Below are 19,091 nucleotides of genomic sequence, written 5' to 3'. Positions count from 1 at the left end.
TTTTTATATGGAGACTGATGGTGATCAGAAAGGGTCAGATTAAACTATCTGTGTTTCATGCTACCATTACTTCCATGAATTGCTCAGCTACAGAATCATAAATAGATGTTATACATAACAAGAGCAGGTGGCTAATTAAAAAAATACTGTAGAAGGTGTTAGGGAGCTATGCAAATCAATGCTATTTTTTTTTGCCTGATGTTAAATAAATGCATCATTTTATTGGTAAATTTTTGTTTGTATTTATCAGGATCATTCAGTAAAATTACAAGCAGATTTATGATCTTTGAATAATGGATTTTCAAAAATAATTTCTGCTTTATATATTCTGAAGTTAGTGCAAGCTGATATGGCTTAACTAGGCCTTAATGATAACCTCTCTGTATTTTGGCAAGTGATTGCAGGAATTATGCCCAGTGTTTCCCCACAATCTCTGTAATTGCAATGGATTGGTATACTAGCCATGCTTTCGATGTGTAGGGCATTTACACTGCCAGCAAAACAGTATTAACCAGCTATATCTCTGATTTTCACTTACGTCTATTGATGTGTAGTACACAATTGTTTTGGTCATGAGTAATTTCAGAAACATCTAATATCCCTTTTAAAGAACAAATATCCCTTTTAATTCCCTTTTTAATAGAATGGGAATTCAGGGGAGTAGAAGACCCCCTGAAGTCTAAAAAAGATCACTTTCCTCACCCCTACCCACCATGTATTTGTGACAGCTCTTCTCTGGCATACTGTTCTTTTCCTTGCCTCATGTAAAATCATTTTGGCTTGTCTTCTTTTTTTCAGTCTGTTTATCTTCCTTTCTTTCATCTCCCCATCTTCTCCCTCATACCCCCAAGCTCACTATTGTCTTAATAAACTAAGGTAAAATAGTACTGTCTTCCTGAATTTTGTCACACAGCCCCTGGAATGCCCTTTCCCTCTTATTACAGTAGATTTAATACAAGGTCAGACCTGAAAGAACTCAGCCTCAGTGAAATCCCTTTAAATGATCAGTACCTGCTTATAACATCTGAATGTTAAAAAACCCTTCCTCTGAAGTGCTACTAGTACTAGGGTATTTTTTACAAGAAAATAACCTAGCTAATGAAACTTATAAGATATATTTTGTATTCTGGCACCCTCTGGAATAAAATTTTCACATAGTACATTTATAGGTCTATACCTGTAAAAACAATTAATCGTTCTCTTTATCCTACCCTCTATCAGACACTTTTGTTCCGGCTGCATTGCATGTACATTGAATCCAATTTTTACACTCATATGGACTGCTCATTTTAAACAATATAATTCCTTGGCTGAGTGAGGTAAGTTTTAGGAAAAATAAAGATGATGTTTACTGTATATGCCAAAGTAAAGGACTGTGGCACAGGTGCTGTCTCCTCTACCTTTTTACTTTAATCTGGAGCTCCAGCTGGTTGCAGGGACTTCTAGACTCTGAGCTCTATGTTCTCATTGTCAAATGTTCTCTAAGAACTATACACACATGTTGCAGGAAAAGTAGTGCAGCATAACTCCGCTTAAAATCTTTTGGATGGAAAATGTGATACTTATTTATGAAATCTTTAAGCAAGTTGATTTTACATCCTCACATTTGATCTCTCATGGTCTTCATTCACTTACTCTTTTATTCATGCATACATGCACACCTACTTATAAGCATCAAGATGCGTGTATCTAAGGGAACATGCAGGGTTTTCCATCCATACCTACTGCATTCATACACCAACTTTAATATTTCTGTTAAAAATCTACAGCATCAAATGGTCAAGTATTTGAAAAAAAAAAGTCTGGAAAACTTTGCTTAACTGTCTTTCTACACTGTAGTCTATGTCTTAAAAAATAGGCTAAAAAGTAATTAATCTGTATTTTAATATAACATATATCTCTGCTGTAAGATTGAAGTAACTGCTGCTTCAGTAGAAAAGGAGGTTAGGTGATAGCAAGCATTCTCATGTTGATATAACTCATCAGTCATTTTGAGTATGTGATCATATTAAAAGACAGCAGTACCAAATATGGGAGAGAATTAATCCACTCAAAGAACCTGGGGTACCATGGTAACTATTATTTCCAGAATTCAGAAGTTACAATTGGAGTTAAAAAGATGTCTATCACTAATTATGGAAAATATCTTGTGTAGCCTAAGAAGATAAAAGCCCAAGAAGTCAATTGTTTTATTTCTTAACCCAGTCTTGAAAAAAATCTTTGTTCTATATGCTGAAGACTAAAAAAAAACTTTTTACTTGTAACTGTGTTGAAATACCAACAACTTTGTACTGCAGTGTAACGCTTAACAGTTTAAGGCTTATTATAATGATTATTAACTAGAAAATGGCCCCTATAGGTCCATTCCTGACTTTGAAGTGTGCATAAAACACTAATTTCTTCTACTCATTATTTAAATCCCCCCAAAGTGTTATAATCAAAGGAATGAATACAGCAGACTTATGTTAGTGGTTTTATTTTGCAAAAGTTTGTAAAGGTTCAAGTGCTGATCTATTTAAACCTGTATATAGCTCCGGAAGTAAACACATTTTTGTATTCTGGGATTGTATCTAATAACACTATTACCAAATGCAACGTATAGGACTATCTTTCTCATCTAAAATGCTGGTGATGTAAAAATCAAACCTGCCACATTTGTACTTCATATAGCAGTACTTGGATATGCAGCAATACTTCATGAAGCAGATGTAGCTTCAATGAAAATCACTGGCAGTTTTATAGATTTTGAAGTTCAGTATGGGTCCCAGTGCTTTTGTGGGTTAAGATCTTCATTTTATTTGAAAGAAAATGTTATGATGTTCAACTCAATAAAAGTCATAGTCTTTATGTATATGAATAATACCTAAATTATTAAACTCCCATCTACCAGGTGTCAAAAGTAAGAATTACATTAAAAGATCATGGAATTACTCATATGTATTTGATAGCTAATATTGGCTGGATCATTTCAATATTGATCCCCTTCAGGGTTTCTCTTCTTCAAGGACTGCTGCTTAGGAGCCAGATGAAGCAATTCTGGTGTCACTCCAGGGGAATGAAGGCAAACCTACAGTGATGGATAAAGATTATGATGTGTTTATCTAGAAAGATGAATTAATAACTTTTGTGGGCTAGATAAACCACTTCTATCTATCAGAAAAACATACATCTCATTCAAGCTGGTGATCTCTCAGTATTGGAGGGTCTTCTAAGGGCAGAAATTCTCTTTTAGGCACAAAGAAAAGTGAGGAAAAAAATCCTTCAGGATTGCCAAGCTTTCCAGAACTCTTGCACTCACACTGAAGGTCTCTACTCTTTCCTTAACTAAATAAAAAGGGCATTGCAGAGGCCAGAGAACTGCTGTACACCGTACAGGAAAATCTGATAAATAATAAAAAAATATTTTCCCTTCATTTTCCTGGAAGCTGCACTTCCTTACTTGCAAATTGTTTTCTGGATTGCATGGCTTTCAGCCCTGCTACTCAAGCATTGTCATGAGAGAACAGGACTGTAAATTAGTTATTATTTGGGGCACTAATACTCTAACAGGGAAATGGAGATACAAAATCAGAGCAAGAATTCAGTTTCATCTCATCCGAATGGACTAACCTTGGCATCCCTTCTGTTCTCCTTGGTACTTTAGTGTTTTATCCCTGACAGCCAACCATATAGTCAGAAAAGATCTGTCACTCACAATTTGAGTGACAATTAATTCAGCAATACAAAATTTTCACAGGGAGGAGTCCAGCATTTTCACCTGTTTAAGATTAGTGTGGCCCAAAGTTTTGCATACACTTACTAAAATATAATTACTATAGTGGGGTGCAAAAGCCATAGAGATAAACTTGTACAGGAACATCTTAGTTTGCTGTATTTTTTATTTTTTAACTGAGAGAAATTAACCGAGGGAATAAAAACTACTCCTGACAAATGTAGAAGATATTTTTTCCATGTTGGGCATATGGCAAATTAGTACACCTGGGTTTTTTAGGTAACAATAAGGAATGAGTAATTTATATGCTGAGGAAATCCACTCAGTTTTCAAATACTGACCTGTGTTTTTAAAGCTCAGAAATAGTACTGAGATTAATCTCACTATACCATTGTGCCTTACTTGGTGACTGAAGGATTATAAACTGTGGAATTGCATTATCACTAAGTTATTTAAGTCTGGGATGGTAATTAGTGCTGGTTTGTGAAAGTGTGATTTAATATAATGACTCTGTAAAGATAAATTGTACTTCTTGAAGAAAGTGTCATTTTTAAAAGTACAACTCCTCTTATTGTCTTTGAGTTTTATATTGGTGAAGAAAAATCATTGACAACTGTAATTAGTAACATGGTCTGACCTATGATACAGATCAGAATACTTAGCAGATATTTGTAACCAGGTCTTTATAATTGCTTGTCCACTCAAAACCGAGAAAACCAAGCATATCCTGGGCTGCATCAGAAGAAATATGACCAACAAGTCAAGGGAGGTGATTCTACCCCTCTAATGTGCTGTTGTGAGAGATCCCACTCCAGAGAACCCTCCAACATAAGAAGGACATAAAGCAAGTCCACAGGACCACAAAGACGCTCAGAGGGTTAGATCACCTTGCATATGAAGATAGGCTGAGAGAGCTGGAACTATTCAACCTGGAGAAGAAAAGGTCTGGAAATACGTATTTACAGCCTCCCAGTACCTAGAGGGTGCCCACAAGAGAGCTGGAGAAGGACTTTTTACAAGGGTATGTAATGGTAAGACAAGGGCAAATGGCTTTAAACCGAAAGACAGTCGATTTAGATTAAATACTAGGAAAAGTTCTTTACTGTGAGGATGGTAAAACACTGGAAGTTCATCCAGAGAAGCTGTAGATTCCTCATCACTGGAAGTGTTCAAGGACAGGTTGGATGGGGCTTTGAGCAACCTGATCTAGCAGTCGGTGTCCCAGTACATGGCAGAGAGGTTGGAATGAGATGATCTTTAAGGTCCCTTCCAACTCAAATTGTTCTGTGATTCAATGACTTGCTATAATTGACTTCTTTACTTGTCTCCATTGAAGTTGCATATTTTAAACAAAAGAGCAAATATTGTGAAATGCCACGGTGTTTCCTGATATTTTATCTTAGGCATGAGGCCTAAGAGGAACATTGTTTCCTATCCTTTATATATATATGAACTCTACAGGCCCCTCTCCTGAAGGCAGGATGAACATCTGTAGCTTCTCTCTAATTTACAAAAAATGTTCACTTCTTGAGTTATAGACAAGTTTCATTGTCTAAGCACAAATTCATTGTTCCATCAGATGTTCTGTTTATGTTATACTACCAAGTGCTAAACATGTATTGAAATGAATATTCAATTTATCAATTATGTAAAAAATAGGCTAAATTCCAAGCTGAGCAATTCTTTGTTCTGAATTTGCTGCCTGTTTTTTGCCTAAGATGAATGACAGCCTTAGAAAAAATACTGTAGATTATTTGTTCATGGTGTCTGCTCACTCTCTAAGGTATTGCAAACGTTTCTGACAATGTTGTAGTGGAGACTGTGACCTTTTGATGTGAACAGATGGGAGAAAGAAAAACTGAGCATAATTAAAACTTAAATGTTGAAAGTATTATCTTGCAGTGTGTACTCAAAATGACTTCCCTCTGTAGTAGGAGTTCAGCTTGAATAAACACTACACTAAAGGCTTCTTCGAAATCATAAAATTTTGCCTTTGTTTGTCCTGTCATGCTTCAATGAGGTGATCAGGCCTGGTTTAGAAAGAGAAGTTACTAATTACCAATGTTCTTCCATACTGCTTCTTCCAGTAGTAACCCAGGAAACAAACATCTGCTCCCAGTGTCATCCTGCCTAAACACTGCAAGGTAAGAATGATCAGGTGGCTAAGGCATTAGATGAAATTAAGTGGATAGAAGTTAATAACACCTGATTCAGTTTTAAAGTTGTTGTGACACACTGGAGGTCACTCTAACTGAATTTTTCAGACATAAATTTGTGACAGTGCTGTTCTATTTAGCATTTAGCCCACTATCCGATGATTCAGATGAACATCAAAATATAAAGTTAATTTTCTAGTGATCTGGTAAAATAAAGCTCTACCTCCACATTTTTCACATTTTATGGAATAAAAACAAATAAACAAACAAACCCAAACAAACTTTTAATCCGATGTTTAGTCTGTTTTGTAACAAGAAGTCTATTCCTATGTAGTTTATAGCACTTTTTTTCTGCCAATGACACAAACAGTATTTCATTTAAAAGGTTCCACTAATAACCTTCAAGACCTAGAGATTGCTGTACATTTGTGCTTTAGAAAATAAATTTTACTGTGGGGTAATTTCCACTAATTTCAACAAAAATATCTTTATTACCTAAAATCTAGAATTTGAGATATTTCATTGCATATTCAGAATATGAATTCTGAGTGAGTTCCAGGGCTGATTTTACTACCTAATTACAGAAAAGTGTGTGATCACCTTCATTCATTGTGCAAGCAGTTAAGATTGGTCACTCCTTTCAAAATCAAAGCTGTATTGTGTTAGAGTCTTGCCTCTCTCATAACGTGTAATGGTTGAACTAAACAAGAATTTTATAAGTATCCACCAATCACTACTAGTAAAGTGGCCTTGATTTATCTCTCTCTCTCTACAAAATTGGGAGGTATAAAAAAGGAAAAAAAAAAGGAAAAAAAAGGACAAAAAGGCCTGTGTTAGTAAGGAAATACAAACAATAAGTAGCAATCTGTAGTACAGAATTGAAGACAGCTCCAGGAAGGCTTTGATTCTGGTGTATTTAACTGTTTTAATTAAAACTCTACAAACTAGAGAATAGAAAAATCTTCCATAATGCAGGTGATAAAAGGCAGAGATGTATGACCCACTCTTAACAGTAGATACCTGAAAGAAAATAAAACATTTTTCTTCCCATTTTAAGGGAAGGGAATAATTTGCTTAAGTTCTTGGGGTTTTTTTGGTGTGTTATTTTTTTTCTCTGTAGTAGTAGGAAACTTAGTAGGGAATTGCTTTTTACTGAAAAGAAAGTTTGGCAAAGTACTTTGCCTTATGGACCACACTCTGAAAAGGAATCTCATGAGTTTGAGGCAAAAAGCAGAACTACTTGCAGAACTACAAGCCTGAAAAGCCCAGAAGTCAGTTGCCTGCACCCTACAACATCACAGCAATGGTGGACTTGTAAAGGTGGCAATCCCACAAAAGACTTTCAGTAACAGCTCAGGCAGCACTACGCTGCTGGGACAGGAATCTGAGTCTGCCTGAAGCAGATATATATACACAAATAAATTCTTCCCTAACAGGAAGAGGATGCCAAAATGATGCTTATGATTGCTTTTCTGCTTATTTCTTATACCACAAGTATGGAAGATCTACAGGGCTTTCATTTACAGGCCTTTCATCAAGAAATCCTTGCCAGATTCAATGGTAGTTGCGCATCAGCTTTCCCAATGTGTGCTAGGACAGTATCTCTGTATTCTTCCCAGGCTGCCTGTCACTGCCTTCATCTTCTGTATACTCTCATTCACTTTTGTGTATTGCCCTTTGGGTTTTTTCTCTGACTTCCTTCATCAGAGTCAACTGCTTTGGAGCTTGGAGGAGGTGATCCTTGAATAACAGCTACCACTCTTAGACTCCCCTCTGCTTCAGGTCATTATCCTATGGGACTCTAGAGCAGAATCCTGAAGAAGGCAAAGTCTGCTTTTGCCTGGCTTTAGTGTGTCTCCAGCAGATATTGGGCTGGCTGAGGCTCTCCTGTGAGCACCAGGACCGGAAAATGTGAGGCTGCTTCCAGATGTTTGCAGAAGGCCTAGTCCACATGATTGATGAGACTGGGAGAATAGGCTTGTTCAGCCTTAAGGACAGAGCCTACAGGGAGTCTGGATTGCTGTGTCCAGCTGCTGAATGGGAAGATGTAGACAAGATGAGGCCAGGATGTCCTTGAAGCTGTATGATGAAGCAAGAAGCAAAAAACCCCACAAGTGGGAATGTGAGAAATTCCAATTATCTCTAAGGGAACACCTTTTCTCTAAGACCATGCTTAAGCACTGAAACATTGTCCAAAGAAGCAATGAAATCTTCAGTTCTGGGGTTTTTCAAGACCTAACTGGACAAAGCCCTGAGCAAGCTGATCTACGCAAAGCTCCTTTAAGGATAGGGTTGGACCAGGTGACCTCCAGTAGCCTGTTCCAGCATAAATCACTCTATAGCTTCTGTCTTGCTAATGCAAAGTGAAACAAAATCTTTTCATCTGTCTTGAACGACTGTCCCAAGCCTCTCAGCAGTTCAAACTGTCCCAGATGGTTTACAGGTCTTAGACTCTGCTAGGCTAGAAGATCTAAATCAGGCAAATGGAGCTCTGTCACCTCCTATTGACATACCTTCTTGTAGTTCTTGATAAATATTTGGAGATACTTATAAATGTCCACACAGAAGTAGCTCTGCAGCATTTAACATCCTGCTTTGCAGAGACTGCTGAGCTTTTTGGGCTGGAAGTCAGCTTGAAGAAGACAGAAGTTTTATTTCAGCCTGCACCTCAGGAAGTCTCCCATCATCGCCATATCACCATTGGTGAAACAGAGTTTAAATCAGTTCAGCAATTCCATTACCTGGGAAGCATCGTCTCCTCAGACAGTAAGATTGATGCAGAAATAGACAGCAGGTTAGCAAAGGTGTACAGAGCCTTTGTAAACTCCATAAAGGAGTGTGGCGAAACAAACACCTGAAGAAAAGTATTAAGATCTGGCATTTACAGAGCCATTGTACTGTCTGCTCTTTTATATGGATCTGAATCATGGGTCATTTACCGCCACCACTTGCGTCTCTTGAAACGCTTCCATCAGCGCTGCCTCCGTACAATCCTAAACATCCACTGGACTGACTGTGTGACCAACACGTCTGTCCTTGAACAGGCAGCAGTCACGAGCATTGAGGCCATGCTGCTGAGAACACAGCTGCGCTGGGCAGGGCACGTCTCCAGGATGCAGGACTGCTGCCTCCCTAAGATCGTGCTCTATGGGGAACTTGCCACTGGCTGCTGCAAGAGAGGAGCCCCGAAGAGGAGATCCAAGGACTGCCTGAAACAATCCCTCAGCCTTGGCCATATTGATCACCACCATTGGTCTACCCTGGCCTCCAGTCGGGAGGCCTGGAGACACACCATCCATAACGCTGCTGCTGCTTTTGAGAACACACACAGGATCACTCTCGAGGAGAAAAGACAACGCAGAAAGAATCGCGTCTCGTCGATATCACCTGGGGAGTCTTTCTGCTGTGCCTTCTGCAACAGGACTTGTCTATCTCGCATTGGCCTTTTTAGCCATCAGCGCGCTTGTAGCAAGCGTGGGTAGAGCCCTTCTCAAATCATCGTTCGCAAAGCCTAGCCATGATGATGATGACTTATAAATGACTGTGAAAAATAAGTTTGTAGGTAGAATAAGAATGAAATAATGATATCAGCCAACTGTGCACATAACATGCAGTCATGCATCTCTTGTCTGCTAGGGGTGAAAATACTTTCTTGCCAGTCATATACCGTGCCTAATTAAGGACATAACAGCAACACTTACAAGGATACGTAGAACAGACTTACAATGTGATACTATGTTTATATGCATAAATATTTGTATAAATGTTGGAAACCAATCCTTTGTATGTGGTTATTAAACAAACACGTTGCATTAAATGCTCTCAGACTGTGCAACACATTGAAATTTGTGATGGTCTATACAAAAGGTACTTGACATTTAGATCATAGAATCATAGAATAGTAGAATCAGCAAAGTTGGAAGGGACCTCTGAGATCATCAAGTCCAACCTTTGATCTACTACCACTGTGGTACTACAATAGGGCACTAAGTGCTACATCCAGTCTCATCTTAAAAACCTCCAGGTATGGAGAATCCACCACTTCCCTTGGCAGCCCATTCCAATGCCTGATTACCCCTGATTACCCTCTCTATAAAGAATTTCTTCCTGATATCTAACCTAAACCTCCCCTGGCACAGCTTAAGACCATAGCCTCTTGTCTTACTGATAGTTGCCTGGAAGAAAAGACCAACCCCCACCCGGCTACAGCCTTCTCTCAGGGAGTTGTAGAGAGTGGTGAGGTCACCCCTGAGCCTCCTCTTCTCCAGGCTAAACAATCCCAGCTCCCTCAGCCTCTCCTCACAGGACTTACGCTTGAGATTCTTCCCCAGCCAGCAACCAGCTCTTCTCTGGACCCGCTCCAGCACCTCAATGTCCTTCCTGAACTGAGGGGTCCAGAACTGGACACAGCACTCCAAGTGTGGCCTCACCAGCGCTGAGTACAGGGGAAGGATCACTTCCCTGCTCCTGCTGGCCACACTGTTCCTGATGCAGGCCAGGATGCCATTGGCCTTCTTGGCCACCTGGCCACACTGCTGGCTCATGTTCAGCTTCCTGACAATCCAAACTCCCAGATCCCTTTCCACCTGGTTGCTCTCCAGCCACTCTGTGCCCAGCCTGTAGCGCTGCAGGGGTTGTTGTGGCCAAAGTGCAGGACCCGGCACTTGGCCTTGTTGAACCTCATCCCATTGGAATCAGCCCAACTCTCCAGCCTATCCAAGTCCCTCTGCAGAGCCCTCCTGCCTTCCAGCTGATCAACATTCTCTCCCAGCTTGGTGTCTTCTGCAAACTTGCTAATGATAGACTCAATCCCCTCATCTAAATCATCCGTAAAGATGTTAAACAGGACTGGGCCCAGCACTGATCCCTGGGGGACACCACTGGTGACCGGCTGCCAGCTGGATGCAGCCCCGTTCACCAGCACTCTCTGGGCCCGGCCCTCCAGCCAGTTCTTAACCCAGCACAGAGTGCCCCTGTCCAAGCCATGGGCTGCAGCTTTTTCAGGAGTATATTATGGGAGACAGTGTCAAAGGCTTTGCTGAAGTCCAGATAGACACATCCACAGCCTTCCCCTCATCCACCAGGTGGGTCACCTGATCATAAAAGGAGATCAGGTTGGTCAAACAGGACCAGACCCTCCTAAACCTGTGCTGGCTGGCTCTGATCCCTTGTCCATCCTGTAGGTGCTGTGTGATTGCACACAGGATGATCTGCTCCATAACCTTGCCAGGCACTGAGGTCAGGCCGACAGGCCTGGAGTTTCCCGGGTCCTCCTTGCAACCCTTTTTGTGGATCAGTGTGACATTCGCCAACTTCCAATTGTCTGGGACCTCCCCGGATACCAGGACTGTTGGTAAATGATGGAAAGCGGCTTGGCAAGCTCTTCCACCAGCTCCCTCATCACCCTGGGGTGGATCCCGTCTGGTCCAGTAGACTTGTGAGGATCCAAGTGACTCAGCAGGTCTCTAATTGTTCCCTCCTGGATTATAGGTGGGATATTCAGCTTGTTATCTCTGTCTACAAGCTCCAGAAGCCAGCTGTCCTTAGGACAACCTGTCTTACTGTTGGAAACTGAGGCAAAGAAGGTGCTAAATACCTCAGCCTTGTCCTCATCTTTGATAACTATGTTCCCCACTATGTCCAATAAAAAATGGAGGTTTTCCTTGCCCCTCCTTTTGGATCATCAGGTTTAGATTTATTATGGACAGAAAGAAGAATGAGGAAGCTTTCTGTGCTAAAACTTCAATATTAACATCAGAAAAAAACAATATTTTAATTTCTATAAATGTGTGATTTGCTTTTCACAAAATTTGACTTACTGATATTACTGGAATGACCTGTGTTGTATATTAGACTTACTGAGGTTTAGTTAGTTTTGGCTGTGGTTTTGTTCTATTTCAGTTTGAAGTTTGCAGCTTATTTTGAATAGTCTGGCTATTATTTTGCTATGTTTATCTTAAATAAGAACACATGCTTGCTTTTCTCTTACATCTTACATGGTACTGTGAGCTGAATAAGTAGTACATTGCTGTCTGTGTAGCTAAACAGGTGAAGGCACCAAACTTCGTATTACACTTGGAAAAGAATTAAACATGACCAGCAACAAATTAGTAATGTGGGGAGCCGACATAGTAACACAAGTATTTTTGTATCCTGTCCATTAATTCCTTTGGAGATTCTTATTCCCCACCCTCCCAAAAAATTCCGTAAGAGCTTGTTTTCTGAGGTTGATGTAATTTGACTTTTTAAAAGCTAACTTGCTTGCAGATTTTTGTGGGCTTTGAAAACCATTAGATTTCTCTAATGCATATTTAAAGAAAACATGTGATTTGGGAAATTTGATAGTTATTACTAGCAGATAGAGGAGACATCAGAGGAAGTCATCTATAGATGTCATTAAAAATAATAAAACTAATGACAGGATCAGCAAAGCTGACCAAATGCTGATGTGCCTCAGAGGGGAATAAATAAAGCCAAAAGCACTTCTGAGAATAGTTCACCCAAATGAACTTGGGTGTAAATGTAACTTGCTATAGTTACAGATGTTGGAAGGAAAAGGCCCTCCCCATAACATCTGTTTCCCCTGAATGGAAGGTATTTAATCAGTCTCGAGTGTGGTTAAGAGTTTGGAGACTATCAGACTACCTAAAGCCACAACAAAGTCCTTAATCACTAGCTTCCAACCCATACTTAATAAAGAATTTAGCGTGTTCTTTGGAAACTCTGACCCACCTTTCTTGCTTATTATTATGACATTAGATACTCTGTGAAGAAAATACATCCTTTCATAAATCACTCATATACTGTGGTTATAACTAGAATACTATCATTCATCATAATGTCATATCATCTTTTTAAAATAGTTCAGCTACTTGAGAAAGTAGTAGTTTTAGTTTCAGTAAAATGGTCTTCTAAGAAATCTTTGTAAAAAGGGTTAAATCATAAATGCATTCAATGATTTCGTGCCTGTGAAACACTCACTGTGTTTTTAATGATTACTAGAAAACAGAGTGTCAATGTAGGCTTGTTTTTGATTTTTTGGTTTTTTTGGTGTTTATTTTAGTTGGTTTTTGAAAATTAAATATTTACCTTGCGATGCTGTTGCCTGAGCTTGTATGCTGATATGCTACAGTGAGCTCGGAGGGCAGAGAAAAGGCAGCTTTTCTCTCTGGCACCCCTGTGCTCAGCACGCAGAGCTGATGAACCGATGTGATTATTCCTAAGGTGCCTGGTACGGCGTACTGAATCAGGACTCTGACCAGCACCGCAGGAAACCCTTCCAGTATCAGTTGAGAGACTTAATTTCAGAGATGCTCCTTGTCGATTTTAAGAAAGAAAAGCAGCCCCCCCAAAGGTGTGTCGTAATACCAATAGGAACCGTGCCGTCTTTTGCTCGACTTGCTGTTTCCATCCTCCTAAGTGTAAACAGAACGGAGAAACACTGGGCTTAGTGTGGAAGCTGTGCTACTGTGACTGTTGCTGTATATTAAGAATTACCATATTTTATTATGGAAATACTTTATTTAGAAATATTTTATATGGAAACTACTAATTTATTTCGCTAGAACTACTGATATAGTTTAATTAGAAAAAGTCTCTTGGCAAATTTTTCGTAACATCTCGGCAGGAGGTGAACAGGTGTCATAACTTGTCATGTCTAAGCACAGCACAGCTGTCTGACCCTTTCTCTTCCCATGCCAGTTTCCGAATTCACGGCCGGCCCAAGTTGCAGCTTGGCTGTGCTATGGGATGCGACGCCTTCGCGAGCGCTCCCCGGTCGGAGCGAGGCGCTCCCGGTCCCCGTGCGGGCCGTCCCCGCGGGCCGAGCTCCGCACCGCACCGGGGGGGCTCCCCCGGGCAGTCCCGCAGCGGCGAGGGGAAGGCGGCGCCGCTCCTCCCATCCCGCCCCCGCCACCCCTCCGCCGAGCCTCGGCGGCGCCGGTAAAGCGTTAAAGGGAGGCGCGGAGAGGAGCGGGGGACCGGCGGGGCTCGGCCGAGCCGCGGCCATGGGGCAGAGGCGACTGAGCCCCGGGCGAGCGGAGCGGGGCAGCGCCGCCGAGGGGGCGGCGGGCAGCGGCGGCGGCAGCGGCAGCGGCCGAGGGCGCCTGGCCGAGTCCTGGCGCCGGCTCAGCTCCCGGCGCGGCTCCTCCAAACGCGGAGGACCCTCCTCGCCCGCGCCGCCGGTGAGTGACCGCGACCGCGACCGCGGCTCCTCCGTCCGCGCACCCGGTGACTTCGCTGCCGGGTGGGGGTGGCGTGAAGAGACCTGTTGCGCTTTGGGAGCAAGAGTCGCCTTTCCCATGTGCTGAGCCCGACTTTGTAGTTGTAACAGGTGCGAGGACCCACTTAGGCTCTCTCCGTGTGCTCCCCGGGGAGCTGCAGCTCGGCTTCCGCCGCCGCGGCTGGGGCCGCCCGGAGCGAAGCCAGAGTGGCTGGGAAGTAGCTGCTTGAGACTCGAGCTCGCCCTGTGCAGCCGAGGGGACAGTGGTAGCAATCGTAAGCTAAGGACTTGAAGGCAGGTAGGCTGAAAGGATGCTCTTGGGAAACAAAGATTTTCGTCTTGGGCAGGTGTCTCCTTCTAGGTGTATCTGTCTCCAGCCGGCTCGGTGATATGAGCCAAGAATCTCTGAGGTAGATGGGCAAACATTTTAAAGGAGATGCATGCCACAGCATAGATTATATGTCAGGAAAATGAACATCCTAGCCAGACATACACGGAAATTGAGAGAACAAATTGAGCATTCAAGTAGAAGGAGTGACATTGAAGTGCTTGAGAGTCAGTCTCCTTGTGATCAGAACCCTAGTGCCAGGTGCTGAACAAACACATACAAACACAAATTTTGGATGAACTGCTCACCGTCCGAGGGCAATCTCAGTCCTCGTGTGCTTAGAAACAATGTTGTGTATTCTTATCTAAAGCAGACTCTCTGAGGTCTGGGGTGATAAACATTATTCAACAGATCAAATGTATAATTTCAAAAATGAACACTGATTTGTAAGCTTTCGACCTCAGGGTAAGATGACCACAGGCTGAACGTCAACTGGGGAAATAACAGAAGGGTGAAAAGACCTACGGTAGAAAGGATGCCATGGCAACAAGAAAGCATCAGAGAAAGTAACAATATTATCTCATGGAAGGGGAGGAGGAGGAGTATTGCATTCATCTGTACCACACCGTAGATTAAAATACTATAATTTATTGTGGGGCTTGAGGATAGTTGTTTTTTTTTTTTTTTTAAATACACAAACTTCTTTTTGCAACGGATGCCTTAAATTTAGTTCCTAGGCAATGATTAGATCATTAGAACTCATCAGAAAAATGCACAATGCAGTCGAGGGTTGTTTTTGTTTCATTGATCAGTTTGTTTGTGGTGCTTTTTTTTGGCTTGGGCTTTTTGACCTTGTTTTGTGGGGCTTGTTGAGTTTCTCTTGTTCTAAACGAAGTTGTTCTTGCGGCTTACCACTGGGATGAATTCTTACTCCATCCAGCACACTGAATGAGATTCAGGTTGCATTTGGCCAGAATTGAAAGTTTGTATTAATCTTTGATTAATTTTCAGTTTTCCAGAATCCTTCTGAAAGGATGAGCAACTTTGCCCTGTTTTCGTCTCTAAAGCAATACTGTTGTGGTGTTTCTATGTTAGTGGATTTGCATTGCATTTAAACCACTAAACTCCATAAATTGCAGGACAGATGAGAATGACTGATTCTGAATTTTTTGATTTGTTTGTTCATTTTGTTCTTTTTCATTTGTGTCAGGTTTTTGGAAAACACTTTTTGTTGTAGTTGCTAGTTGCTAGTTTGTGTTTTCTTCATTTATACATTGCTTTTTTTTTTTTTTTTTTTTTTTAAGTGAGAGCATAGGATTTCTGAACTCATATTTTATCACTAATTCACTTGGAATCATTTTCCAAAGTGCTGAAAAGTGAGTGATATTTGAGGTGGAAAAGAGCAAATATTTTCTAGGTCCCACATGTAGCTGGCTGTAAACAATCTCTGACTTTATAGCTGTTATCTTTGTTTAGAATGATCCTGAAAATAACATTACATATTGACATTGACCCTGAGTAAAGGCATTGCATATTGAAGGAGTAAAGCACAGTTATAAATTAAGGCTTAGAAATTAAGCTTTTTCTACTGTTTTCCTCTCTCCATCACCTGCTTGTGGAGCTATGGTAAGGGAAAGCTGAGTGGAATGAATCCCCATGATCAAACTGATGAAAGTTTTGCCATTAAAAACAACAGATCGCATTTTTGATCACGCTAAATTTCTGCCCATGAAGAGGAATGTCTGGGTACTTCCCACCAAGATGTTGAGTATTATTTGTATTTATGACCTCTGAATTATGTGAAATTTTCAACCCTTTTTAAGCAGGGGCTGCAGTGTTCCAGTTCAATAAAAGTGACAATAAATGGTTGCTCTGCTGTACAGTTTCTGATCACAGCAACTTTTTTTTTGTTCGAAGATAATAGGTTTTTCTTATTGCTCTTGCACTGAAAATTTCCCCAGGATATTTGCAGTAGCTCAGATAAAAAACGACAAGTGAGAAATGTATGAACGTATGAAATCAAACTTTTTTATTTTGCTGTGCCATCAGTGAAATTACAGCTGTGAACCGGGTAATTGGTCCTGTAGACTGAAATTGGTTCTGTAATTGGTTCTGTAGACTGAAAATCAGATGGACCGAGTACAAAAGATTGACGAGGAGACCCTTATGGAAGAACTGAGCTCTGTGTGTGTCACTGAGGAACAGTATATGTAAGGTTTTAATCCAGTGAGTGAAGAGGTGGATTTCAAAATGACTTGTCATGGACCAGATTAGGGGTTCTTAATCAAAATTTAACTTGACCTCTGAGTTTCACATTTGTGACTTTAAGAAATCAGCTACCATTTTCTCTTTCTCACTTACTGTGGCAAAAGCATCTTTGTCAGGAGGCTAGCAAGCCTAGTGAGGAGGCTGTTAAACCAGGGAGAGAGATTCCAGCCCTGAGTTACATGAGCAAATAGTGGGGCAAGAACAGAAAGTACAAGTACAGAGTGTGGGGAACAAGGCAGAGCTTTAGAATATTAAAATAAGACAAAAGGACACCCACTCTAGCGTGTGTGCCCCTCTGCACACTGCCTTGTGGTCAGAGCTGCAGCATTGCTGGGATGCCTATGATGTGGTGGGGCAATGCTGTGATTGATGAAGATTATGAGCCCTTCAAGAGAGGCAAACAGGCTAAAGGAGGAATGGGGCTGCCCTCCATGTGAAAGAGCAGCTCAGGTGTTTGGGGCTCAGCTCTGTATAGAGCTTGTGGGTCGTGGTCAGAGGAGGGTTTGCTAAGTGTGACTCTGTGCTGGGATATGTTACAGATCACCAACCAGGGTAAGGAAGCACATGGAGTTTTTCTGAACAACCAGAGTACAACAACAACCAGAGGACGGCTCTGTGTCACAGACTCCCATCCTCACTGGGAAATTTTACATATCAGAACACCAGCCATCCAGGAGATTGCTGGAGTTTGTCAGGGAAAACTTTTTTGTTACCAAATAGTCCTCCAGTCCTTGAGCAGCACACTGTGACCCGTGGTTGTGCATTCCCACCACTAAGCCTTCCCCTGCTGCATGCTGTACTGTGACCTGAGAAATGATCTGAAAAATGCTGTCCAAAAACAGGCTGACTTGTTTGCTCATTCAAGTTATTACGCAATTTTTTACCCCCAAGGAATCAACTGTATTTGTCTTTTCTGCTGGAAAGCAGAAACAGTGTTCTTATAAGAAATTCTTGCTGCAGTTTTAGATTAAGACAAAGTGGTGCAGGTACTGTAGTTGTTGGTGATGAGTAGGAGCAGTCTGCAGGCTCCTCTCCTAAGAAGAGTTTGTCCTGCAACCAAGGAATTGGTGCAGCACAACACAGCTAGAAGGCACAGTCCAGCACAGCACAGGCCAGGGCATACCCAGGTTAGCTGGTATGTAGATCACTGACTCTTGATTTGCAATGGTCTCCATGCCAGGATCAGTACAGGTGAAGAAGGTGATATGGTGACAGCAGACACAGATAAGGCAGGTCACCAACAAGGTCCACCAGATCTCTGCACTGAGTGCAGAGGCTGGAGGAAGAGAGAAGCTACTAGCCAGGATTGATGGTAAAGTTAGAGATTATGCAGGAGTACTCAACACCCACCCATGTTCTCTTGGACCTGTTCAGGCTGCACCCCAGGGTCCTGAGGGTGTGACTGATGTCCTTGTGCAACCAGTTTACATCAGCTCTCCAAGGCTGTGGAGATCAGGGGAATCCCAACAACTGGGGAAAGGCTTCTTCGAAAAATGGCAGAGCCACCCTGAGGAACCACAGGCCAGCTGGCTGGCCATCTGTCTGAGGTAAAATCAAGGAGTGCCTTGAGACTTCCTTGTGACCTATGTCACAGAATCACAGAATATCCTGAATTGGAAGGGACCCATGATGATCACAGAATCCAACCCTCCCCAAAAGTCACACCATGTGCCCAAGGTGTGTACCTCTCTCAGGCTTGGTGCTCTGACCACTCCTTGGGGAGCCTTTTCCAGTGCCCAACCACACTCTGGCTGTTGGTCTAATATCCAACCCAGACCTCCCTTGACACAACTTCAAGCTATTCCCGCAGGTCCTGTCACTGGTCACCACAGAGAAGACATCAGTGCCTGCCCTCTTCTTCCCCTCATGAGGAAGTTGTAAACTGCAATGAGGTTTCCCCTCAGTCTCCTCCAGGCTGAACACATCGAGTGATCTCATACAGCTTCCTCTCAAGGCCTTTTATCAAACTCAAAGACCTCCTTTGGACATTCTCTAATACCTTAATATCTTTCTTATATTGTGGTGCCCAAAACTGCCAAAATATTCAAGGTGAGGCTACCCTAGTGCACAGCAGAGCAGGACAATCAACTCTCTCAACCAGCTGGGGATGCTTTGTCTGATGACCCTCCTGGCTGTCAGGGCACTGCTGACTCATATTCAACTTTTCTTTGACCAGGACCTTCAGGTCCCTTTCCGTGGTACTGCTTTCCAGCATCTCATTCCCAGCCTGTATGAACATCCAGGGTTGCCCCATCTCAAATGCAGAATCTGGCCCTTCCCCTTATTAAACTTCCTATGGTTGGTGATTGCCCAGTCCTCTAACTTATCAAGGTGTCTCTGCAGGACCTCCCTGCCTTTGAGGGAGTCAACAGCTCCTCGCAGTTTTGTATCTTCTGCTTAGTATCC

General features: G+C 42.0%; 1 protein-coding gene across 6 annotated transcripts in view; it reads left to right on the top strand.

Annotated features, from left to right (window-relative positions):
- TRPM3 (transient receptor potential cation channel subfamily M member 3) overlaps window positions 1-19,091 on the top strand; it is a 411,043-nt gene that overhangs the window by 15,967 nt on the left and 375,985 nt on the right. The window contains exon 1 of one of the 6 annotated variants that reach the window (XM_050328977.1): window positions 13,934-14,051. The exons of the other annotated variants lie outside the window; for them this stretch is intronic. The gene's annotated coding sequence lies outside the window, so the exon portion shown is untranslated. Of the gene's footprint in view, window positions 1-13,933; window positions 14,052-19,091 lie in introns of those variants that run through there. 6 annotated transcript variants of the gene reach the window in all.

This window comes from Myiozetetes cayanensis, unplaced genomic scaffold (genome assembly GCF_022539395.1).
Source record: "Myiozetetes cayanensis isolate MyiCay16 unplaced genomic scaffold, myiCay2020 scf4, whole genome shotgun sequence".
Classification (NCBI taxonomy): Eukaryota; Metazoa; Chordata; class Aves; order Passeriformes; family Tyrannidae; genus Myiozetetes; species Myiozetetes cayanensis.
The sequence above is the reverse complement of the archived record's forward strand: the minus strand, read 5'-3'. Positions and strand labels throughout refer to the sequence as shown.